The sequence below is a fragment of the Solanum verrucosum genome, unplaced genomic scaffold, assembly GCF_900185275.1.
Source record: "Solanum verrucosum unplaced genomic scaffold, falcon-dt-bn FXZP01000026.1, whole genome shotgun sequence".
Taxonomy (NCBI): Eukaryota; Viridiplantae; Streptophyta; class Magnoliopsida; order Solanales; family Solanaceae; genus Solanum; species Solanum verrucosum.
Window position 1 is genome coordinate 405,445 of NW_026020285.1, and position 26,407 is coordinate 431,851.

The following is a 26,407-nucleotide window of genomic DNA, read 5'->3' on the forward strand; positions in this document are numbered from 1 at the left end:
GATTCGTTTAGTTCATGAATTACATTTTCTAGGTCAGTTTATACATATACATATGCATCATTTTTCAAATGTTTCATTATCAGTACTTAATGTTGCATTTTCAGTTAGCATGTCACAATCTCTAGCTATCCAGTTTATTTCAGTTGTGTTCTATTGTACACATTCTAGTTGGGAGTAGGCTTAATACCGAGTTAGACTAGGGTTAGTCGCCCTTATAGTCCCAGAACTATGTGCCCCCATAGGTTAAGTCCCCTCTGTCGGCATCATATTTAGTGATCACGCTAGTCATGCCTTTATACCCCTGGCAAGGTATATTTGGGTCCTCTCGATGAGGCGTATACATCGGACTCCATGTTTAGCTCAATGGTTTTATATAGGTTATTAGTAGCTCCCATAATCATATTCTAGTGCATTGACCAGGTTACCAGTTATATTTCAGTATTCAGTTTCACCATGTTATGTGCTTGGTCATTTCATTCAGTTCAGTTCATTTTTTAGTATATTTTAGTATCTTTATCATGTTCATATTATATCATTGCTCCATATGTTTTATTCAGTTATGTATGTTAGTTCAACATTATCCTATCTTGCATGCTCAGTACCTTTCAAGTACTGACGCATACTCTGCGCTACATCTTCTCGTGTTGTAGGTTCAGGTCCTCAACATTCAGATCGCGTGTAGATCAGTTCCTGATTCGTATTCAGAAATGTCAGTGGTGAGTCCTCATTCTTCGAGGACGATTGACATGTTTTCTATTCATTCTTTCTTTTTTAATTTCAGTTTTTCTAGAGTTAGCTGGGGGAATGTCCCAGCATCTCTAGTCAGTTAAAGGTTTATTTTAGTCATAGTTAGATTCAGTTTTGAGTTTGACCTTCCAGTTTTGTTAAACTCTCAGTATGTTTATATTCAGACAGTATTGGGTATTCCCTATCATTTCAGTTTAACGCATGTTTTAGCTTCCATGCAGTAATTCTCATTTCAGTTATCTTAGTATGCTATGATATGCCAACTCAAGGTTAACTTAGGGTCACTCGTGATCCTAGGTCTCTTGTTTACGTCAAGAGGGTAGCCTCGAGGCATGACAAACTTGGTATCAGAGCATTAAGTTTAAGAGTCCTAGGATGTCTGAAAAGTGGCTCTAAGTAGAGTCCCTTTCATGAGTGTGATGCACGCCACACCTATGAAGGGTAGGCTACAATTTTTTTAGGAAAAACTTCACTTTCTTGTTATTCCTATAGTGGGTGGGTATGATCTCCTATCTAACTCGACGTTATGTATTTCAGATTATGCCTCATTGTAGAGCTTATGCAAGGAATGCTAATGCCCGTAATGCTGATGCAATTCCTCCTGTCTTAGATCATGAGGTTTCGAATGCAGAGTTTTGGAGTGCTATCCAACTTTTGGCTTAGAGTGTAGCCAACCAGAACAATCAGCAGGTTCCAGTTCCGACAAATGAAAATGGTAGATCAGTGGTAGCTAGGGTCCGTGATTTCATTAGGATGAATCTGCCTGAGGTTCTAGCGTTGCAAGTTGGTGAAGACCCCAGAACTTCATTGATGAGGTCAAGAAAATCTTTGGAGTGATGCAAGTGACTAGAAATGATAGGTAGAGTTGGCATCCTACCAACTCAAGGATGTAGCTCACATTTGGTTCACTCAATGGAAGGAAAACAAGGCTGAGAATGCAACTCCTGTGACTTGGGAGTGTTTTACTAGAGCTTTTCTGGATAGGTTCTTTCCAAGAGAGTTGAGAGAGGCAAAACCTCAGGAGTTCATGAATCTGAGACAACGTTCTATGTTAGTCCAAGAGTACAGACTTAAGTTCACCCAGCTCTCCATGTATGCTCCGCATATGGTTGCCGATCCAAGGGCACAAATGAGTTAGTCCCTATTTGGGGTATCTGAGTTAGTGAAGACAAGTGCAGAAATGCTATGTTGTTGGAAGATATGAACATCTCTAGGCTCATGACTTATGCTCAGTAGGTTGAGGGAGATAAGCTTAGAGAATAAATTAGTACTCTCATCAGAAATCGGATGGTGGAAATCGTTAACAGTTTCAACAGACACCTTCATCAGCTCCAACACCTTCATCAGCTGGTGCTCCATCTCCCAAGCATCGATAGGATTAGAAAGGTAGGGCATAACGCTCTAAGTCCTAGGGGAGTGTTTCAGGTAGCAGGACCTACCCAACTAGTCCACAGTGTGGTAAGAACCATCCAGGCGACTGTCTTACAGGCAAGGACAAATGTTTTGGTTGTGTTCAGACAGGTCATAGGTTGAGAGATTACCCTTCTTCTAAACAAGGACAATGAGGTAGCAATAATAGGGCTTAGTTTATAATTTCAGCAGCACCAGCAGGTTGCCCAACTCGGTAGGGTACTTTTTCTGGTGCAGGTGACAGTTAGCGCTAGAATAGGTTGTATGCTCTCAAGGCTTGCCAAGATCAAGAAGATTCTCCCGATGTGGTCACTGGTACGTTGTGAGTCTTTCATCTAGTTTATGCTTTCTTAGATCCAGGGGCTACTCTTTCCTTTGTAACTACCTATATATAGCAGTGAACTTCGGTGTCAGTCCAGAAACTCTTTCAAAACCCTTCTGAGTCTCTACTCCAGTTAGTGACCCAGTTATAGCTAGACGGGTATACAAAAATCACCCTATCACAGTCTCTCAAAAAGTCACCTCAACAGATCTTGTAGAGTAAGAAATAGTACACTTTGATGTCATTCTAGGTATGGATTGGTTACATTCAGGTTATGCCTCAGTCGATTGTAGGACTAGGATCGTTCATTTCCAGTTTCCAGATGAGCCAATCCTAGAATGGAAGGGTAGTAACTCAGTTCTGGTAGGTTGATTCATTTCTTACCTTAAGGCCAGAAAGATGATCTCTAAAGGGTATCTCTATCACCTAGTTTGGGTTAAGGATTCAAGCTCCGAAACCCCAACTTTTGAGTCAGTTCCAGTAGTAAATGAGTTCCCAAAAGTGTTTCCAGAAGATCTTCCCGAGAATTGATCTCCTTCCAGATACCCAGCCTATTTCTACTCCTCCTTACAGAATGGCTCCAACACATATTAAGGAAATAAAAGAGCAGTTGAAAAGACCTTCTAGATAAGGGCTTCATCAGACCCAATATTTCCCTATGGGGTGCACTAGTGTTATTTATGAAAAAGAAAGATGGTTCTCTCAGGATATGTATTGACTATCTTCAATTGAAAAAATTCACAATCAAGAATAAGTACCCTATCCCCAGGATTGATGACTTGTTCGACTAACTTCTGAGTGCTAGTCATTTTTCAAAGATAGACCTTAGATTCAGTTATTATCACCTCAGAGTCAAAGATAGTGACATTCCAAAAACAACCTTCAGAACTCGGTATGGTCATTATGAATTTGTAGTTATGTCATTTGGACTAACCAATGCTCCTGCAACTTTCATGGATTTAATGAACAGGGTGTTCAAGCAGTACTTGGACTTCTTCATTATCATCTTTATTGATGATACCCTCATCTACTCTAGGAGTGAGGAAGAACATGCGACTCATCTGATGGTTTTTTCTGTTGACTCTCAAAGATCGCCAGTTATTCGCGAAGTTTAGCAAATATGATTTTTGGTTACAACCCTTCACTTTCCTTGGGCATATAGTTTCTAGTGAAGGTATCCGAGTGGATTCTCAGAAAATAGAGGCAGTGAAGCAATGGCCCAGACCCACCTCTCAACATATATCAAAAGTTTCTAGGGTTTAGCCAGTTATTACAGAAGGTTCGTGGAAGGATTTTCGCCCATAACTTCTCCATTGACTAAGTTGACTCAGAAAAAGGTCAAGTTTCAGTGGTCAGATGAGTGTGAGAAGAGCTTCTCATAATTGAAAATCGGGTTGACTACATCTCCTATTTTGACTATACTAGAGGGTTCAGACAGTTATGTGATTTATTGTGATGCATCCAGAGTCGGCCTAGGTTGTGTGTTGATGCAACAAGGTAAGGTTATTGCTTATTCTTCTAGACAACTTAAGGTGCATGAGAAGAACTATCTCACTTATGACCTCGAGCTTACCGTTGTGGTATTTGCCCTAAATATTTGGAGACATTACTTGTATGGTGTTCATGTAGATGTGTTCACATACCATAAGATCCTTCCGTATGTGTTCACCTAGAAAGAGTTGAATCTTCGCAAGAGGAGATGGCTTAAATTCCTCAAGGATTATGATATGAATGTGCTTTACTACCCTGGTAAGGCTAATGTAGTAGTTGATGCTCTTAGAAGGCTATCTATGAGTAGTGTTGTGCATGTTGAGGAAGAAAAGAAGGAATTAGCAAAGGATGTTCACCGGCTTGCTCGCTTAGGAGTTTGCCTTATGAACATATCAGATGATTGTGTGACAGTTCATAATGGGTCAGAATCTTCATTGGTTGCTGAGGTTAAGAAAAAACAAGTCAGTGATCCTATATTGCTTCAATTAAAGGGTGCAGTTCATAAACAGAAAGTTGAGGTTTTCTCCCAAAGGGGAGATGGTGTCCTTAGCTACCAGGGTCGTTTATGTGTTCCTAGGGTGGGTAAGTTGAGACAACAGATCCTTACAGAAGCCCATAACTCCATGTATTCTATTCATCCAAGTGTTACTAAGATGTACCTTGATCTGCGGGAAGTCTTTTGGTGGAATGGCATGAAGAGGGATATAGCAGATTTTGTGGCTAAGTGCCCTATACTCCCATTTGCAGAGTTGTTTTGTCTGTCCATTTGCAGGTAAGTGTAATATTCTTATCTGTTCAGATCTAGAGAAAAATGAACTGATTTTCATTTTTTGGTCTTGACTCTTGATTGCTTAGATTCAGGTGATTCTATCTGTTTGTCGATAGAGTTAATTATACCTTTTGCTAGTGGGAGGTAGCATATACCTTTTGGAATTAGTTGAGGTCTCACCTTTGATTATACTAAGCTGATAGTATTGCTCCTGTAGTTTCTTGTCCTTCGATTACTGTTACTATTGTTGTTTCTTTATATATCTTATTGTTTTGTTGTAGTTTATGTTGTGTTACTAACTGTTGTTTCTTGAACTTTCATTACTTTTTTCTCAAAACTGCTTTGGACTATTTTTCCTTGAGTTGAGGATCTGTCAGAATAAATCTCTCTATTTATGAGGTCGGGTTAAGGTCTGCATACACTCTACCTTCCCTATACCACACTTTATGGAACTACACTGGGTATGTTGTTGTAAAAATACGAAGAGCATGGCATTCTATATACATGAAAACAAAATTAAAAATTTGGTCTTGAATAGTATACACAATGTAATTTTTAAGGGAGGGGGTGGCCTTGTATAGTATACACAATGTTTCTTGTACTTTCATTACTTTTTTCTCAAAACTGCTTTGGACTATTTTTCCTTGAGTCGAGGATCTTTTAGAAATAGCCTCTCTATCTAGAAGGTCGGGTTAAGGTCTGCATATATTCTACTTTCCTTATACCCCGCACTTTATGGAACTACATTGGGTATGTTATTTGTAATACATGAAGAGCAGGGGATTCAACAATACTATGTACTATGTATACATGAAAACAGAATTTAAAATTTGGCCTTGTATACACAATGCAATTTTTCGGGGATGGGGTGGTTTGGAAGAATCCCTTTGCGGCCTCTAGCTTTGCCCCTGACTCGTAGTATGGTGAGAGTTGGGTTTAATAACAGTAGTGTCTAGGTTAGTAGTTGAAGAGACCACACCTAATCAACTTTATACAGGTAATCTGGTCAATTAAAGCTTAGGTAGATGAAAAGAATTCTTCGTTTCGTCTGTGTTGATTTTTCGATTGATGGTTCACAAGGTTTTTATTTCAACTATTGGACAATTAGTCTATACCTAAATCTTTCTTCCTATCGCATCAGTTCATTTCAAATAGTGTTCTTTTTTCTTCTCTCTGTAGGAAAAAGTTAGAAACTTTAGAATTAAGTGATGGGAGATGTTTGCAGGTATGCACTTGTTACATGAGAAAACAAGGGAATTGGCTTCGAGACTGTCAAGCAGCTCGAGAAATCAGGTTTAACCATTGTCTTAACACCTAGAAATGAAAAGAGGAAAATGGAAGCAACATCCTTGCTAAATGAACAAGGACTTTTGAACATTCTGTTTCATCAGCTTGATGTTCAAGATGCTCAGAGCATTGAGTCCTTAGCAAAGTTCATACAAACACAATATGAGAGGCTTGATATCCTGGTAAGAGCATGAACGGATCAATTTCTCGTGCGATCTTGAAGTAAATATAGGGAAGTTGATGACAAGTTTATGCAGGTAAATAATGCTGGAGCTTCTGGAGTTGTAGTTGATGAAGATGTCCTAAGGGCCTTGAATGTAGATCCAAACGACTAGGTAAGATAATTTTCTCAATGCTTAGTTACATCTTGTTTTATTACCGATTTCACATGGCAATGAAGCGATATGTGATTCAATACAGCAACATATGCACTGTAATTCCGTAAATGAGGTCTGGAGAGGGTAAGATGTATGCATACTTTTTTCCTACCTTTGTGGGGGTAGAGAAGTTGTTTTCGATAGACCCTTGGCTAGCTATTGAAAATTTTGGTCCACAATCTTTGAGGGAAGTGATAGTCACCTCCTGTGGTCTCTGGTCTTGCTCTGAACTAGTCTTAGAGGGACTGTTTTATGTTGTAACTCATAAGGAAGAGATACAACAAACCTACTTGAGGGCAGTGGAAAGAGCCATGATTTTCACTAAGGGGAGTCGAAGTATAAAAAAATGAACATATAGAAAAATCAAAGGGATTCAACATATAGTTTATATGCATAATTTTTTTAATCTATCTATCTATCATTCTATACTAGGTAATTTTCGAATAGAGACAAGAGTATTGGATCCGTCATTGCATGAAGGTAATCCCATCCCTAGTCGCTACACCACCCTAGCCTCTCTTTTTTATACCTAGGAAAATACAATTTCTTATTTCGTAGTGATTTCCTTAAAGAGAGAAAAAGAAAAGATTCATGATTGGGAAAGTTAGAGTAGCCAAAGCCATTGGAATTTTTTATTTAATACATTAAAGATATCTGTATTGGTGCCAAAAGTTCATCATGAATGAAAGGACCACTAAGTCGGGATCACCAACTAATATAGTAATATGAACTAATATAATAGGAAAAAACTATCTTTTTCGTATACTTTCCCTAGTTATGTTGCTACTACATGCTTTACACAATCGGAATCATTATATTGGTGTAAATGTGATTTGTCAATGTGATTCAAGTTTATTGTTAGAAACAGTTAGTAGGGAAAGCTGGCAACGTTTTTCAAGTTGCAATGAAGACAACTTATGAGAGTGCCAAATTATGCTTGGACACTAATTACTATGGTGTTAAGAATGTTACTGAAGCTCTTCTTCCATTGCTGCAAAATTCTCCTTCAACAAGAATTGTTAATGTCTCCTCCCTTAGAAGTGAATTAAAGGTAATTAAACCAAACTCCATTTCCTCTATACTGATCTTTACTAACAACTCTCTTAAGCACCTTCGATCTTCCATTAGACAATATAGTCACACTGCTAGCTTATTCAAAATATAGGGATTATAGGTGAAGTCTTTCCATTTGTTTAAGTATTGGGGAGCAAAGTTACCTAGTTAATGCGATGATTTAAGGTAACAGGTTGTTTGGATCCACCGTCATTATATGAAAAAGAAGAAAGAAAATAAGCTAGATTTTCTCTTACTGGTAGCTTGTTATATTTCAAGGGATTGTATGGTAACTTTCAAAGGACAAGATCTTCATAGTTCTCGAGTCATTTTCAGTCCGAAAATTAAATCCTACAAATACTTTCTTGATAACCATGATGTCCGGACCAACTTGTTTGCACCTGGACCAATTCCCCGAGATACCTGTTATCTCCCGCTAACGTACAAGTACCGGGTAACTCTGATATATAAAAATGATTTCTTATTGATTTTGTATCATTCTAATGTACCGAGTACCAAATGAGGATAGGAGAAAGGAGCTAGGAGATGTTGAAAACCTGACAGAAGATAAAATCGACAAAATTGTGTAGAACGTTTTGCATGATCTGAAACAAGATACTCTCGAGGTGAATGGTTGGCAGATGATGCTATAAGCATATTTATGAGTCCTCAATTTGGACTCATTTAGGGCTTTATTTTTAGTGAATTTAGTGTCCTCAAATGCATATTTTGTCTCAATAACTAATGTAAATCCTTAAGTTTCAGTCATTTGAGTTGAGAGACAATGCATGAACGCTATCAAGCAAAAGAGGAGCAAGGCAGCAGAAAGAATGAAGAAATGAAGGCCTAAGGATCGCCTAATGCATTAGGCGAGTCGCCAATTGGCCGTTACATCGCCCAAACTTCCAGTGTGCTAAGCCTTGAAGGAAAAGATCAAGTTGGAGACGAAACGGAGCAGTTGGCGCATCGCCGAACAGTTCCGTGAAGCAACACCATGTCGCCCAATGATTCAAAACACGAAGATGCTGAAGGTAAAAGCTGAAAGGCGATGTACCAGACCAAAGGGAGGATCACCAAGTGCATCGGCGATCCCGACTAACTACGTCGAGTGGTCCTTCGCAGCACAAATTTTTGAAAACTATAAATACCCATTTAATTTTGTAGCTTAGTATTAAGTTGTAACAAATTATTGCTGATTTTTAGAATATTTTCAGTTTGAGTTCTTAGAGTTTTTGGGAGACATTGTTCTTGAGCTTTGAAGGTTTTCATCTCCAAGATATTGGAAGTGGGCATCAAGTAATCTTCATCCTTGACGTGTTTAAAGACATTTTCTATTGTACCAATTTGATGGAAACACTCTTTGGTATTGATTTTTATCTCTTTTTCATGTCTAGCTAAAACCCCAATTCTTGGGGTGCGATTATGTGAATATGGGTTAAATTTACTGTTGGGTATTGCTCATTGTTAGTCTATTTGTTGTTTAAATGTGATTTCGTTTAGTAGTTGTGTTTGAACTTAATGGAATTGTAGTTGCAAGTACGATTTCATCTTAGTGTTTTTGGGTTCCTTGAGAGAGAGGTTTTAAAACCAAAACTACTAAATTGATAGCATGTGGTTATTGGGTCGTCGTGGGTTCAGCTCAAGAGAGTGAATCCTAGACCTTCTCCCACACATTCAGCTCGAGATAGTGAATGGGCTAAGGAGAAGGCTGTGCTTAATTTCTACAACTAGGTGTTTGAGAGAAACCGAGTTGATTCGGGGTAAGTTGTTAGATAGAAAATTTACCCCCACTAAAGTCTAGCTTAGTTACAATTGTTCAACAATGTACTATCAATAGCATTTACCCGGTTATGTATTTTATCCCATATTCCTATCACATCCCAAGAATCCCGTTTCCCTATCTCATATCTTTATATTTTTGTTATTTTTGTGTATTAGTTGAATACAAAGCCCTCATTGATAATTGACATTCGTGTCAGTGTTTGATTTAATATGTTTGTTTTCGTTAATGTTTATAGCTATGATTGATTAGAACATAATTTTACTTTTATATATAATTCTCGATTACTAACCTCTCCCTTGGGACTCGACCCCAACCCATTTGGTTGGGTTATATTACTACACGCGATCGTTGACACTTGAATTGAAAGTTGTGTCTTTGATTACACCAAACATTAAAATGGCGCCGCTTCCGGGGAGTGGTGTTAATTGAGAATTTTTAGTTAAGTGAGATTTTGTTCCTGTTAATTATAGTTCTACTTAATCTTTAGCATTGTATTTTTCTTGTTTGAGCTTTGAAACAGAGGAGGTGAGTATGTTGAGCAGTACTCGTGAGCACAATGAGTTTCCTCCATTAGAAGTAATGATGTTTAGGGATCACATTCTAACCTTCAAACAATTGGAAGGTGAACGGATTCATGAGGCGTGGGCAAGGTTTAAAGAACTGCTAGTTCAATGCCCAACTCATGAAATTCCCGATATAGTCCTCCTGAATTGCTTTTACAGAAGTCTTGGTCCCGGAAACAAGGTATTGGCTGACCAACTCATTTCGGGTGGTATTACACAACAACCATATGTGATAGCAACCCACTTGCTTGATAACATGGTTGAAACAAACCAAGAAGTAGAGAAAGACTTCATGTTTGCCGCACTGATGACTCAGATGGATGAGTTGGCCAAAACGATAGCGGAGATTGAAGTCCAATGCAAAAGGAAGGAAAAATACATCCCTCTTCATGAGAGAAAAAGGGCTAAGGACAATGAGGGTAAACGTGTCGAAGGAATGCTCTCGATCATTCTCCACAGGGTGAATGAGCATGATAGAGTGCTGGAAGAGATGAAGGAAAACATCGAAGTGATGAAACAAATAATTGGTTCTCTCATTCCAAATCGATCCAGCTGCTCGAGAATCTTATGGGTCATGTGATGCCTCAGCTCTACCCACAGCAAAATAAGAGGTTGCCAAGCGATACTGTGGCTAACCCCAAGAGTGGAGTTTAGGTGTTGACTCACGTCGTGCCACGACGTTAACTAAGGCACCATTTGGGAGGCAACCCAAAACCCTTTATTACCTTATTTTTGTTTTAGAAATAATGGTGTGTTGATTTTGCAGGTTAAACTGTGGAGAGTTTGAAAATTGTAGGTTGGCAAGTTACAAGGCCAGTCGGCGCATCGCCGAATAGGTCGGCATGCCCCACTAAACAGCCGTTTGGCTCAAGATATCTTCAAAATAGAGTCTCTAAAACATGGTGAGCCCAATTAATTACTGGTGAGTCACCGACCAGGTTGGCAAATCCGACATAGACCACTGTTTGGACCCCCACATTAACTGGAGGGCTTGTAAAACTTGGCGAGGTAAGTGAACACTCAGCATGTCACCGAGAGAGTCGGTGAGCGCGACTAACGTCGCTGAATGGACGAAGAACTGGACGGTTTATTAAAGGCCAATGGTTTCAAAGTTTCAAAATCTTCATTTTCCCTCGCTTTAAAACTTCCCAAACTCGCACCTAGTTAGTATTTTCAATATTTCTGCACTCTATAAGTATTTTAGTTGATTGGTTGGTGCTTGGATTTGGATTACATTGCAGCCGAGCTTTTCAGTCCTTATTAATCGGTAACTAAGGTTCGTTTTCTAAACCCCGAGTTTAGTTTATTTGAATTTGTACTCATTTGCAATGATCTTATCTTAGTGATGTGTTCTTGGCCTCTCTGATAGGGTTAGAGTGTTTAAATTACTAAATTGAATCATTAATCCTCCCCGTAATGCTTATAGTGTCGATTTCTTGTGCTCTTATATGTTGAATTTGGTAAAATCTTGTGGGGTTATGCTTGCGTGTTGGTTAGATTGGTTGTGTCAAGTTTGAGTAACCCATATTTGTGCTACATAGCGTACATTGCACAATGATAGAGTGGGTGACACCATTCTCAAGGGATGAAATCGTCAAATGGCCAAATTTGGCAAAACCGGGAGAAGTCTGAGTATCTCGGGGTGATGGGTGTTATGGGTCTGAGTTTAATTTAATTAGTGCATGCTTTGATTTTGTTTTCGGGGGTTGCGATGTTGGATTCGAGAAGTTGGGTTGAAAGTAAGCACGTTGGGTCGACCCAGCTCGCCGAACCACTCGGCGGTTTGCGAAATACCCCATTTTGCCTTTAATTTCATGCTAAATGAGTACTTGAATTCCGTAACTTTCGATGAGAAGCATGAGGTTGCCGAAAGCACTTGGTGACTCACCGAAGGTTTTCTTAATTCGCCCCTCTATCTGTACCCCTAAATTCTTGCTGCACTGTAACTTTCAGCGACCTATCCTTTACTCGCCGAATGATATTAACGATTCTCCAAAAGGCCTTTCCCATCGTTGACTTACCATAATATCTGAGCCAATTCCTTCGGCGAGCTCGATTCAAATTACCATGGCGATTCGGCGGCTCACCCAGTAACTCGGCGAGTCTCTCTGCAACTGTTACTCTATGAATGTGCTTAAGTTATTTTTAACTTTCTTTTGACATTTTGCAGATATGGCTAGACCTAAGGTAGCAGGAAGAGACATGCCGCCCCGAAACAAGGCTAAAAGGAATAAACTCAATGAAGGTGCAGTCGTATCCAAGAGCAAAGCTAATAAACTTTCCATAACTGGTGGGGAAGGCAAGGTTAAAGGCAAAGAACATGCGTCACCAGTGGCAAGCTCTGACAATGATGGCATCTATGACGCTTACCTTACCACATCTAAGAGTGAGGGTAAGCATCAGGGTCCTCAAACTTTAGCGTCTGATGATGATGAGCTTGTAGCAACACAGAGGGCGGAGTTACGATCTAAAAAGATGAATGATCCATCTAGGATCAGGAATCCTCAGCCTACAATTCCTACTCCTCCAGTCCCAGAACAAGCAATGGTGGTGGCACCCCAGTACAGGGTCATCTGCCCAAGTCGATGAATAGATTAAAGATTGAGGCGATGAGGATGATCCTTGAAGAAAAGTGTCTATCCACAGATGGGGTTATCGACAGGTACCCAGATATAATGGATTGCTTGAAATATCACAAGTTCCAAATCTTCACCCAACCCCGGGGCCCGTTTATTACAAATTGGGTCCGGGAGTTGTATGCCTTTTATGGAATCCTAATTCCACAAAGAAAGAAGCAAGCAGTTGAATTCAAAATAGTCGATTACATGGTAGTCCGGGGCAAGAAAGTGTTGTGTGACAGCACTACGATAAATGCAGTCTTCGAGTGCACCAATAATATTGCCGACCATCACCAATATAGGATGAAGACTAAGTCATTCGAGGGAATAAAAAATGTAACACCCCGTAAACAAAATAGACAAAAAATGCTGATTTTGAAAAGTTGCAGGTGCAACCCACTGTTGCTATCCACGTATAGTAGGTCAAACCACGGCCCGTGCTGGTGGTCCGTGGTTCACCATTGCAACCCCTCCCCAACCCAGCTAAAAAAATTGGCTAAGACTCGACCTACGGACAGACCCATGGTCTGTGGTCTGTGTAAGTGGATCGAGGCCCCTTTTACCCAACCTCTGATGCAAACGACGGCTGACCAACACGGACCATCGTTCAATCTACGGTCCATAGGTCTGACCGTAGGTGAGGGTCAACAACCAATTAGAGGAAAATTGTTGAGTGGGTTAACTTCAGATTGTCATAACTCTTAGTACAAAATTAATTATGTGTCCCATGACCTATGATATGATAGATAATAGAATCCTCTTTCCAACGCCACCGAGTTTGCTAAAGTCTGACCTTTGAGTAAAAAATTATGCTCATTTTAGTGAGGCTCTGCCGGGCAGACTTGACATACGACTACAATCTACGAGCTGTAGATTGACCTACGGCCCGTAGGTCCTGTCCGTCGATCACTCCGACAGCAGTTAAGTCAGGGGTCTTTTGGTTTTTTCCTATTTCGTTGGACCCCTAAGCTACGTCATGTAGACCCTAAATTATGAGGTTTTAGTCAGTTTAAGCCTAGAAACATAACTTAAACTTACCTAAGTCAAATCATTAATCAAAACATAGAAAATTAGAAGCAAGAGATGAGAAAAAGGTCAAGAACCCTAGTTCAAGAACGCAACAAGTTTTCTTCAGTTTCAGCTCAGAAATCAAAGGATTTCTCCGTTAAATTCGTCGCCAGATATGTGAGATTTCACTAGTGGGTTCCTTTCGCCCATTAGGTCTCTAGAATTCAGTCAGATTCTTGATTCCATGATTATGAACATATCAAGGGTTTCTATAATTTCAACAGATCATCATGAATTCGTTATTTAAATGTTCCAAATTAGATTATCATGTTATTGCTCAGTTTATTGCATGAATTTCAGAACCCTAGCTATGTATTTCTTTAGTTCTTGAATTACACATGCAAGGTCAGATATTTCAGTATTCAGTTATACATGCCTCAATTTATGAATGCATCATTATCAGATTAATTGTTGCACTCTCAGTTTGCATGTTCAGTTCGAGCTATCCAATACCTTACATAAATTCAACCATAATGTGTTAATTACTTAATCCATTGAGAGTAGCATAATACCGAGTTGGACTAGGGTTCAACGTACCCAAATAGTTGCTGAACTACTAGCCACGTAGGTTGTAAGTCCCCTCTATGGGCATCATTTCAGTGATCACGCCCGCATGCCTCTATACCTTTAGCCGGGTATATTGGGTCCTCTCGATGGGGCGTATACATCCGATTCCACATTTAACTCATGTGGTTTTTTTATCGGTTATTAGTAGCTCCCACAGTTTTGTCAGATTCTATTGCATTGACCATTTATCAGTACATCCAGTATTCAGTTTCAACATGTTATAAATTGGTCACTGCATTCAGTTATCTCATTATTCAGTATCTATATCATGTTCAGATTATGTCATTGCTTATTTTCTTTGTTCAGTTATATGTTATTTCAGCTGTATTCTATCCTTCATGCTCAATACCTTTCAAGTACTGACGCATACTGTGCGTTGCATCTTCTCATGATGTTGGTTTGAGTTCTCAGCAACCAGATCACGCTTAGATCGGTTCCCAATCTCCAGTTCAGCAGAAGCAGTGGTAAGTCCTCATTCTCCGAGGACAATAGTCAGGACAATAGTCATGAGTTTCTTTTCAGTATTTTTAGTCCTTTTGTTCCAGTTTTGCTAGACTTAGCTTGGGCCTGTCCTAGCATTTCTAGTCAGTTAAAGGCTATTTTTAGACATAGTTAGATTCAGCTTAGTATTGAGTTAATATCTTCTTTATATTAAACTCATCAGGTTTCATATATCTCAATTATAGTATATGGGTACTCCCCATCTTTTCATTTTATTTATGATTTAGCTTCCGCATCAATTTATTATCTTTAGTATGCTCATGATCATGCCAGCAGGGTTAGCTTGGGATCACTTGTGGTCCTAGGTCCCGTGTCCGCGTCCAGGGGGTAGCCTCAGGGCGTGAAAAACTTTGTATCATAGCCAGGTTTAGGTGTCCTAGGATGTCTGAAAAGCCGCACTAAGTATAGTCCTCTTCATGTGTGTGAAGTGCACCACATATAATGAGTGGGAGGCCACAACGTGTTTTAGGAAATCTTCATTTTCTTGTTACTATTATCGTGCGTAAGGTATGATCTAAATTCCATTCTAAATCGACGTTTACATTTCAGTGATCATGCCTCCTCGTAGAGCTAACGCCAGGAATGCAAATGTGAGGAACGCAAACGCAGCTCCTCCAGTCCCTGATCAAGAAGTTTCGAATGCAAAGTTCAGGAACGCCATTCAAATGTTAGCTCAGAGTGTGGCCAACCAGAACAATCAACGGGATCCAGATCCGCTAAATGCCAATGTTGGGTCAGCTCCAGCCAGGGTGCGAGACTTTGTTAGGATGAATCCGCCAGAGTTCTTAGGATCACAAGTTGAAGAAGATCCCCAAAACATCATTGATGATGTCAAGAAGATTTTGAAGTGATGCAGGTAACTGGGAATGATCGGGTTGAGTTAGCATCTTAACAACTTAAGGATGTGGCTCATATCTGGTATACTCAGTGGAGGGAGAACAGGGGTACAAATGTAGATCCTATTACTTGGGATTATTTCAGTGAAACCTTTCTGGACAGGTTTTTCCCCATAGAGTTGAGAGAAGCAAGGGCCTAGGAATTTATGATCTTAAGGCAGGGTAACATGACAGTCCAAGAGTATAGGCTCAAGTTTAACCAACTCTCCAAGTATGCTCCTCACATGGTTGCTAACTCCAGGGCTTAGATGAATAAGTTTCTTTATGGGGTGTCAGACTTAGTGAAACTAGATTGCAGGAATGTTATGTTGTTGGGAGACATGAACATCTGTAGGCTCATGACTCATGCTCAGTAGGTTGATGGTGATAATCTTAGGGAACAGGCTAAGGAGACTAAGAAAGTAAGAATAGGTAACTACGAGTAATCCTAACAGAAATTGGGTGGTGGAAATCGCTCACAGTTTCAGCAGAAGTCTTCTACTCTAGCCCCTTCATCAGCTAGTGTTCCATCCCCCAGGTTCTGTAACGATCAGAAAGGTAGGGCGTTAGGCTCTAAGTCTCAAGGTAGTGTTTCAAGCATCAAAACTTACCCAACTTGCCCAAAATGTAGTAAGAACCATCCAAGCGAGTGCCTTGCAGGTAAGGAAGGATGTTTTGGGTGTGGTCAATCTGGTCATAGATTGAAGGATTGTTCTTCTAGACAGGGTCAATGAGGAAATAATAGTACAGCTCACTCTACAACTTTAACAGCACCAGCAGGTCACCTGACTCAGCAGGGTAACTCATTTGGTACAAGTGGAAGACAACGCCAAAACAGGCTCTATGCTCTTCAGGCTCGTCAAGATCAAGAAGATTCTCCTGATGTAGTCACTGGTATGTTACGAGTCTTTGATCTTGATGTTTATGTATTGTTAGATCCAGGGGCTACTTTGTCTTTTGTGACTCCTTACATAGCAGTCCAATTCAGTGTTAGCCCAGAAACTCTTTCAGAACCCTTCTCAGTCTTTACTCCAGTCGGTGACCCAGTTATAGCTAGACGGGATACATAAATTTCCCTGTCATAGTCTCTCAGAAAGTCACCTCAACAAATTTGGTAGAGTTAGAAATGGTAGACTTCGATGTCATTCTAGGCATGGATTGGTTACATTCATGTTATGCCTCAGTCGATTGTAGAACTATGATTGTTCGTTTTCAGTTTCCAGACGAACCAATCTTAGAATGGAAGGGTAGTAGCTTATCACCTATGGGTCGATTCATTTCTTAGCTTAAGGCCAGAAAGATGATCTCTAAGGGTTATCTCTATCATCTAGTTTGGGTTAAAGATTCTAGTTCTGAATCTCCAACTCTTGAGTTAGTTCTGTGGTTAATGAGTTTCCAGAAGATCTTCCCGGAGTCTCTCCCGATAGGGAAATCAACTTTGGAATTGATCTCATTCCAGATACCCAGCCTATCTCTATTACTCCTTACATAATGGCTCCAGCTGAACTTAAGGAATTGAAAGAGCAGTTGAAAGACCTTCTAGATAAGGGCTTCATCAGACCTAGTATTTTGCCATGGGGTGCACCAGTGTTGTTCGTAAAAAAGAAAGATAGTTCTCTCAGAATGTGCATTGACTATAGGCAGTTGAACAAGGTCACAATCAAGAATAAGTATCCTATCCCCAGGATTGATGACTAGTTTGACCAACTTCAGAGTGCTAGTCATTTCTCAAAGATAGATCTCAGATCAGATTATCATCAGCTTAAAGTAAGAGATAGTGACATTCCGAAGACAGCCTTCAGAACTCGGTATGGTCATTATGAATTTGTAGACATGTCATTTGGACTAACCAATGCTCCTAAAGTTTTCATGGATTTGATGAACAAAGTGTTCAAGCAGTACTTGGACTTGTTCGATATCGTCTTTATTGATGATATCCTCATTTACACTAGGAATGAGGAAGAACATGCGAGTCATTTGAGAGTTGTTCTGCAAGCTCTCAAAGATCGCCATTTATTTGCAAAATTTAACAAATGCGAGTTTTGGTTACAATCAGTTGCCTTCCTTGGGCATATTATGTCTAGTGAAAGAATTCGAGTAGATTCATAGAAGATAGAAGTAGTGAAACAATGGCCCAGACCTACCTTTGCTACAGATATCAGAAGTTTCTTGGGTCTAGCGGGCTATTACAGATGGTTCGTGGAAGGATTTTCATCCATAGCCTCACCATTGACTAGGTTGACTCAAAAGATGGTCAAGTTTCGATGGTCAGATGATTGTGAGAAAAGCTTCACAGAACTGAAAACTAGGTTAACTACAACTCCTGTCTTGACTCTACCAGAGGCTTCAGATGGTTATGTGATCTATTGTGATGCATTAAGGGTCGGCCTAAGTTGTGTGTTGATGCAGCGAGGTAAGGTTATAGCTTATGCTTCTAGACAGCTTAAGGTGCATGAGAAGAATTATCCGACTCATGACATCGAGCCTGCAGCAGTGGTGTTTGCACTCAAGATTTGGAGACACTACTTGTATGGTGTTCATGTAGATGTGTTCACATACCATAAGAGCCTCCAGTATGTATTCACCCAAAAATAGTTAAATCTTCGCCAGAGAAGGTGGCTTGAGTTCCTCAAATATTATGATATGAGAGTGCATTACCATCCAGGTAAGGCAGATGTCACCTTATGAGCATATCAGATGGTGGTGTAATGGTTCAGAATGGGGCAGAATCTTCTTTGGTAGTGGAAGTTAAGGAAAAGCAAGATAATGATCCGATATTACTTGAACTCAAGGGTGCAGTCCATCAACAGAGAGTTGAGGTATTCTCCCAAGGGGGAAATGGTGTGCCTCGCTATCAGGGTTGATTATGTGCTCTTAATGTGGGCGAGTTGAGACAATATATTCTTGCAGAAGCCCATAATTCCAGATATTCTATTCATCCAGGTGCCACTAAGATGTACCGCGATCTGTGGGAAGTCTATTAGTAGAATGGTATGAAAAGAGATATAGAAGACTTTATGGCAGAGTGCCCCAATTGCCAGCAATTCAAGGTAGAACATCAGTAACCAGGAGGCATGACTCAAGAGATTGACATTCCAACTTGGAAGTGGGAAGTGATCAACATGGACTTCATCACAGGTTTACCTCGTACTCGCAGTCATCATGACTCCATTTGGGTGATTGTTGATAGGGTTACTAAGTCTTCTCGCTTTTTGGCGGTCAGGACTACAGATTCAGCGAAGGATTACGCCAAGCTTTACATTAATGAGATTGTGAGGTTGCATAGGGTTCCTCTGTATATCATCTCAGATAGAGGTCCTCAATTTACCTCTCATTTCTGGAAGTCATTTCAGAATGGTCTTGGTACTCAGGTTAATCTTAACACACCATTTCATCCATAGACGGATGGTCAGGTAGAGAGTACTATTCAGACCTTAGAGGACATGTTGAGAGCTTGTGTGATTGACTTCAATGGTAGTTGGGACGATCACCTTCCTCTTATTGAGTTCGCCTACAACAATAGTTACCATTCTATCATTAAAATGACCCTTTATGAGGCATTGTGTGGGCGTAGATGTAGATCTCCAGTTGATTGGTTTGAAGTAGGTGAAGCAACCTTGATAGGACCAGATTTAGTCTATGATGCTATGGAGAAAGTGCAACTCATTAGAGATAGACTTAAGACTGCCCATAGTCGCCAGAAGTCTTATGCAGATGTAAGGAGAAGGGAACTAGTGTTCCAAGTTGATGATTTGGTTTTTCTGAAAGTGTCACCTATGAAGGGGGTGATGAGATTTGGAAAGAAAGGGAAGTTCAGTCCCAGATATGTAGGCCCTTACCGAATCTTAAAAAGGATTGGTAAAGTGGCTTATGAGTTAGAGTTGCCAGCAAATTTAGCAGCAGTGCATCCAGTCTTTCATATTTAACTTTTGAAGATGTGTGTGGGTGATCTAACATCCGTAGTGCTATTAGAGACTGTGGTTGTAAAAGATAGACTTTCTTATGAGGATGTACCAGTTGAGATTCTTGATCGTCAAGTTAGAAGGTTGAGAAACAAAGAAGTCGCTTCAGTCAAGGTTTGGTGGAGGAGTCAGTCCGTAGAGGGAGCTACTTGGGAAGCAGAAGCGGCCATGAAAATCAAGTATCCTCACCTCTTTCCTTTCGATTCCACTCCATCTTGAGGTAATAGCTCCTCTTCAGTTTTTTAGTCATTCATGCGTAAGTTCAGTCTTAGAATCATGTTCCTTCAGTTTGTACTTGCATTTTCAGCGTATTTGTATGCTCTTGGAACTAAGTTCAGTCAAAAATTCAATTCTCAGTGTTTAGTGGTAGGGATTGCATCCCTTTCCCTCTATTTCAGCTAGTTTAGTCTTCATTCGAGGACGAATGGTCCCAAGGGGGAGATAATGTAGCAGCCCATATACGAAACAAACCAAAATGCAGATTTTGAAAAGTTGTAGGTGCAACCCACGGTTGCCATCCACGGATCGTAGGTCAGACCATGGCCCGTGCTGGTGGTCTGTGGTTCACCACTACAACCCCTCCCCAACCCAGCTCAGACAATCGTCTAAGTCTCGACCCACGGATTGACCCATGGACCGTAGATCAGACCACGATCCGTGATCTGGTCTCTGGATCGAGGCCTCTTTTACCCAGCCTCTGACACAAACGATGACCGACCAGCACGGACCGTAGTTCAATCTACGGTCCGTAGGTCTGACCGTAGGTGAGGGTCAGCAACCAGTTAGAGGAAAATTGTTGAGTGGGTCAACTTCAGATGGTCATAACTCTTAGCACAAAAGGAATTATGTGTCTTATGACCTATGCTATGATAGATAATTGAATCCTCTTTCCAACGCCACCGACTTTGCTAAAATCCGACCTCCGAGTAAAAATGTTATGCTCATTTTAGTGAAGCCCTGTTGGGCAGACTTGACCTATGACTCCAATCTACGGACCATAGATTGACCTACGTCCAGTAGGTCCTATCCATTGATCACTTTGACAGCAGTTAAGTCAGGGTACTTTGGTCTTTTCCTATTTTGTTGGACCACTAAGCTATGTTGTTTATACCTAAATGATGATGTTTTAGTCAGTTTAAGCCTAGAAACATAACTAGAACTTACCTAAGTCAAATCATTAATCAGCACATAGAAAATTAGAAGCAAGAGAGGATAAAAAGGTCAAGAACCCTAGTTCAAGAACCCATCAAGTTTTCTTTAGTTCCAGCCTTGAAATCAAAGGATTTCTCGATGAAATTCGTCACCATGTATCTGGGATTTCACTAGTGGGTTCCTTTCGCCCATTAGGTCCCTAGAATTCAGTCAGATTCTTGATTCCATGATTATGAACAGACCTAGGGTTTCTAGTATTTCAACAGATCATCATGAATTAGTTATTTAAATGTTCCAAATTAGATTATCATTTTATTGCTCAGTTTATTGCATGAATTTCAGAACCCTAGCTATGTAATTCTTTAGTTCTTGAATTACACATGCTAGGTCAGATATTTCAGTATTAAGTTATATATGCCTCAGTTTATCAATGCATCATTATCAGATTAATTGTTGCATTCTCAGTTTGCATGTTTAGTTCAAGCTATCCAGTAACTTACAGAAATTCAGTCATAATATGTTAATTACTTAATCCATTGGGAGTAGCATAATACCGAGTTGGACTAGGGTTCAGCTTACCTAAATAGTCCCAGAACTACTAGCCACGTAGGTTGTAAGTCCCATCTGTGGGCATCATTTTAGTGATCATGCTAGCTGCTTCTATACCTTTGGCCGGGTATATTGGGTCCTCTCGATGGGGCGTATACACTGGACTCCACATTTAGCTCATGTGGTTTTATTATCGATTATTAGTAGCTCCCACAGTTCAGTCAGATTCTATTGCATTGACCATTTATCAGTACATCCAACATTCAGTTTCAGCATGTTATAAATTGGTCACTGCATTCAGTTATCTTAGCATTCAGTAGCTATAACATGTTCATATTATGTCATTGCTTATTTGCTTTGTTCAGTTATATGTTATTTCATTTGTATTATATCCTGTATGCTCAGTACCTTTCAAGTACTGACGCATACTCTGGTCTACATCTTCTCATGATGTAGGTTTAGGTTCTCAGCATCTAGATCACGCTTAGATCGGTTCCCGATCTCCAATTTAGTAGAATCAGTAGTGAGTCCTCATTCTCCGAGGACAATAGTCATGAGTTTCTTTTCAGTATTTTTAGTCCTTTAGTTTCAGTTTTGGTAGACTTAGCTAGGGCCTGTCCCATCATTTCTAGTCAGTTAGAGGCCTTTTTCAGACATAGTTAGATTTAGCTTAGTATTGAGTTAGTATCTTCTTTGTATTAAACTCATCAGTTTTCATATATCTCAGTTATAGTATATGGGTATTCCCAATATTTTCATTTTATTTATGAGTTAGCTTCCGCATCAGCTTATTATCTTTAGTATGCTCATGATCATGCCAACAAGGTTAGCTTGGGATCACTTGTTGTCCTAGGTCCCGTGTCCGCGTCCAGGGGGCAGCCTCAGGGAGTGACAAAAAAATGGCTGGCTCCTATTATCTGTGATGGCACTCCAAAGTGGTTAGAGGTAGGGGTCCCGATAATGAAAATGGACCTGCATGTAGCTGGAAGGTACTGGTTTGACTTTATCAGCAGTACTGTAATGCCATCCCAGAATGAGTCTGTTCTTCGCCACTCTAAGGCGGCTTGTCTTGGCGCAATCATTACATAGGAGCGAATTAATCTGGGGATGATCATTGCTTCAGAGATTCTCATGGGTGCCAAGCAGCGCCAGACCTCTCTTCCCTTCCCGTTATTGATGATCGAGCTGTGCAAATGGGCTCGGGTACCTAGAGATGCCAAGAAAGATGTGGAAGTGATTCCCACATCCTCTACCGATATCCAGAGGATCGAGGTAGAATATTTAAAGGACCAAGCAAAAGAGAAGAAGAAGGGAGCCCCGGTGGACTCCTCCCCAGTTTTAGACACATACCCATCACCTGTAGAGGCATCTTTGCCTACTACGACCCCTAGGCCTTTAGGTACTCCTTGTGTTGTATTTTCTGATGTAACTAGTTCTTCTGTTACTGCACTACCTCCCAGACCTACTGCTATTGCTGTCCCCCTACTCCGATCACTCAGGCGTCATTACTTCGGATGCCACAACTTGCCTATTCTGCGGATATTCGGGCAGCCAGACTTGAGACATCCTTTCTTGGCATGATTCAGGCTGCCTTGACTGAAGCTGTGACACCATTGAGCACTGCCATTGATACCCTTGCGGCAAGGATATCGGTGTGTTAGCGTGGCCAATGGGCCACTGAGGAGGTAACAACTTTAAAAGGTTCCATTGCTGAGCTGAGGAAATATGTGGACTACCTAAAATCCACCGATATGTCTCCGACTACCACCGGACATGAGGATATAATGGAGCAGACAGTTGATCCTGAGTCAGAGGTAGAGACCGATGAGGAGATGCCTGAGGAGACTGAGGGAGCTATATATGAGGACCTGACTGAGACTGAAGCAGTCATGGTAGATGCGGTTGTGCAGGCTTCCCTGGCAAATACACCTTTTGCTGTCTCTAGTGGAGCTGGCACTTCTGAGATGACTGTCGGCACTGATACCCAAATAGATGGAGCGACTGCTTAGACAGGATCCTTTCTTTACCTCCCTTTCTGTCTTTCTTTGTTTTAAATTCTGGATATTATTTTGTTTTCATTCGAGGACAAATGCGTTTATTTGTGGTGGGGTGAGGCTCGCCTTTATGTGCTATTCGTGATTCTAGTCTTGATTATATATTGGGCTTTGAGCTAAAATTGTCTTAGATACTACTTTTTGTGGAAGGTTTGAGCTTGTGGCTCCTTGCTTTTAATTGCAAATGATTTTTTACCCTTCCGAAAAATTGTTGCCACCTCTTGTATGCACTTGAATGTGGCTGCTCTTTGGCTAATTTAAGTCTCGGTTTTGATCAATACCGATGACTTGAATAGTGCTCACAATCGAACGAACATGAATGTGCGGCTATGATGAGACCAAATGAAGTTACATATACAATATGTGAACTTTTTGCATCTTGTTATAATTAGCCAAGTATCAAATTGATTCTCTGATGATGAATATTGCACACTAGCAAAAGTGTGGAGTCTTGTTTGACTTTGGTGTCAATGTCGTGTGGGATGAGCTTACCGTGACCCATGCATGGTGACACCTAGAATTTGCCCCGTTGGTCCGATTGACGAAGTGATGTGATCTCATGATATGATCTTAGGCAAATTTGAAGAGTGTGAGCCAATTTGGCATTATACCTCTTTTGTGGCCCACCCAGTGAGTGTGTGTGAACCTCTTTTGAAAATCCTCTGAGCCTTACCCTTCTTTGGAAAAAACTTGATGAAAACATGAGCTTTCTTCATCCACTAGCTATAATCCTCATGAATTGTGGTTGATTGAATTGCCAACTTAGGCCAAAGCCTAAGTTAGAGGAGTGGTGAAAAAGAGAAGGCAAGTCAAGAAGTGCAAAGAAGTCCCTTATGCTCATGTTTTGAGAAAAATGGAACCCTCCATATAAAAAAGAGATTGAAAAAGAAAAAGTTGTGGAAATACAAAGAAAATGGGGTTCCCAATGACTTATGGAAGATGAATAAGAGGTGACTTTTGAGCTTGAATGAAATTGATAAAAAGAAGGAAAGAAAGTGTTGTTCACATCACATTTCATCAGGATTTTTTGCCTATAAGCCTAAATGATCATACCATTACACTCAACCCCATTACAAGCGTTGAAAAAACCTTTGTGATCTTGAGTGAGCTGGAGCAATTGTCAATTGGAAAATACAGACAAACCTATGGGTGAAAGCATGCATTATGTTCATTTTTTTTAGTGTGAGTGTTGATCTTGATTCCAGAACTTTAAATTATTGAACCATTGTGTGTGAATATGGAATCATTCTTTGTGCGAGGGCATTTGAGTAGTTTTTTTAAGCTTGAACTTGCATTTGAAGTAAGTATTGTGAATTTGAGAATCTTTGATAATGGTGTGTCACAACTTGAGTCTCTGAGTACATAATTGATCCTTGCATGGGTAAGTTGAGTTTTATGTGTACATTCATGATTTAGTCTTTTGTTGCACTATTTGAGATATCTTTTTTGAAATGCTGAACTTGAGTTTAACTTGAGGACAAGCAAAAGTTTAAGTTGGGGGTGTTGATGAGTCCTCAATTTGGACTCATTTAGGGCTTTATTTTAATGAATTTAGTGTCCTCAAATGCATATTTTGTCTCAATAACTGATGTAATCCTTAAGTTTCAGGTATTTGAGTTGAGAGAGAATGTATGGACGCTATTAAGCAAAAAAGGAACAAGGTGGCTGAAAGAACGAAGAAATGAAGGCATGAGGATTGCCTAATACATTAGGCGAGTCGCCAAATGGCTGTAACCTCGCCCAAAGTTCCAGTGTGCTAAGCCCTGAAGGAAAAGATCAAGTTGGCGATGAAAGGGAGCAGTCGGCACGTCGCCGAACAATTCCGTGAAGAAACACCATATCGCCCAATGATTCAAAGTGCGAAGATGCTGAAGGCAAAAGCTAAAAAGCGATGAACAAGACCAAAAGGCGGATCACCGAATAGATCAGCGATCCTGACTAACTACGTTGAGTGGTCTTTCGCAACACAACTTTTTGAAAACTATAAATACCCATTTAATTATGTATCTTAGTATCAAGTTGTAGCGAATTATTGCTGATTTTTAGAATATTTTTGAGGTTGAGTTATTAGAGTTTTTGGGAGACATTGTTCTTGAGCTTTGAATGTTTTCATCTCCAAGAGATTGGAAGTGGGCCTCAAAGAATCTTCATCCTTGACGTGTTTAAAAACATTTTCTATCTTACCCATTTGATGGAAACACTTTTTGGTATCAATTTCTATCTCTTTTTCATGTCTAGCTAAACCCCCAATTCTTGGGTTGTGATTATGTGAATATGGGTTAAATTTACTGCTGGGTATTGCTCATTGTTAGTCTATTTGTTGTTTAAATGTGATTTAGTTAAGTTGTTGTGTTTGAACTTAATAGAATTGTAGTTGCAAATACGATTTCATCTTAGTGTTTTTGGCTTGCTCAAGAGAAAGGTTTTAAAACAAAAACTACTAAATCGATAGCCTGTGGTTATTGGGTCATCGTGGGTTCAGCTCGAGAGAGTGAATCCTAGACCTTCTCCCGCACATTTAGCTCGAGAGAGTGAATGTGCTAAGGCAAAGTTAAGCTTAATTGCTGCAACTCGATGTTCAAGAGAAACCGAGTTGATTCGGGGTAAGTTGTTCGAGAGAAAATTTACCCCCACTAAAGTCTAGCTTAGTTACAAATGTTCAGCAATTTACTATCAGTAGCATTTACCCAGTTGTGTATTTTATCCCATATTCCTATCACATCCCAAGAATCCCATCTCCCTATCTCATATCTTTATACTTTTGCTATTTTGGTGTATTAGTTGAATACAAACCCCCCATTGATAATTGACATTCGTGTCACTTTTTGATTTAATATGTTTGTTTTCGTTAATGCTTATAGCTATGATTGATTAGAATATAATTTTACTTTTCTATTTAATTCTTGATTACTAACCCCTCCGTTGGGACTCGACCCCAACCTATTCGGTTGGGGTATATTACTACACGCGATCGTTGTCACTTGAATTGGAAGTTGTGTCTTTGATTACATCAAACATCATATATAACATATCAAAAGTTTCACTCAATGCTTACACTCGAATTCTCGCAAGAAAGTACCCAAAAATGTGTATCAATTGTGTCCATCCTAGATACGTCAACACATATATAAACTGGCATATAGGAACAATGCCTCTCGAAGAAGGAGCTGAAGGATCTGTCATGCTTGATCTTTTGCCTGATGGAGGACCTACTTGTTGCTACTTTGATCGTACAGTAGTCGACGAGTTTTATACATAA

The 26,407-nt window shown here is 40.1% G+C and overlaps 1 pseudogene; it reads left to right on the forward strand.

Annotated features, from left to right (window-relative positions):
- Positions 1 to 559: 559 nt before the first annotated feature.
- LOC125834271 (short-chain dehydrogenase/reductase 2b-like) lies at positions 560 to 26,407 on the forward strand (annotated as a pseudogene).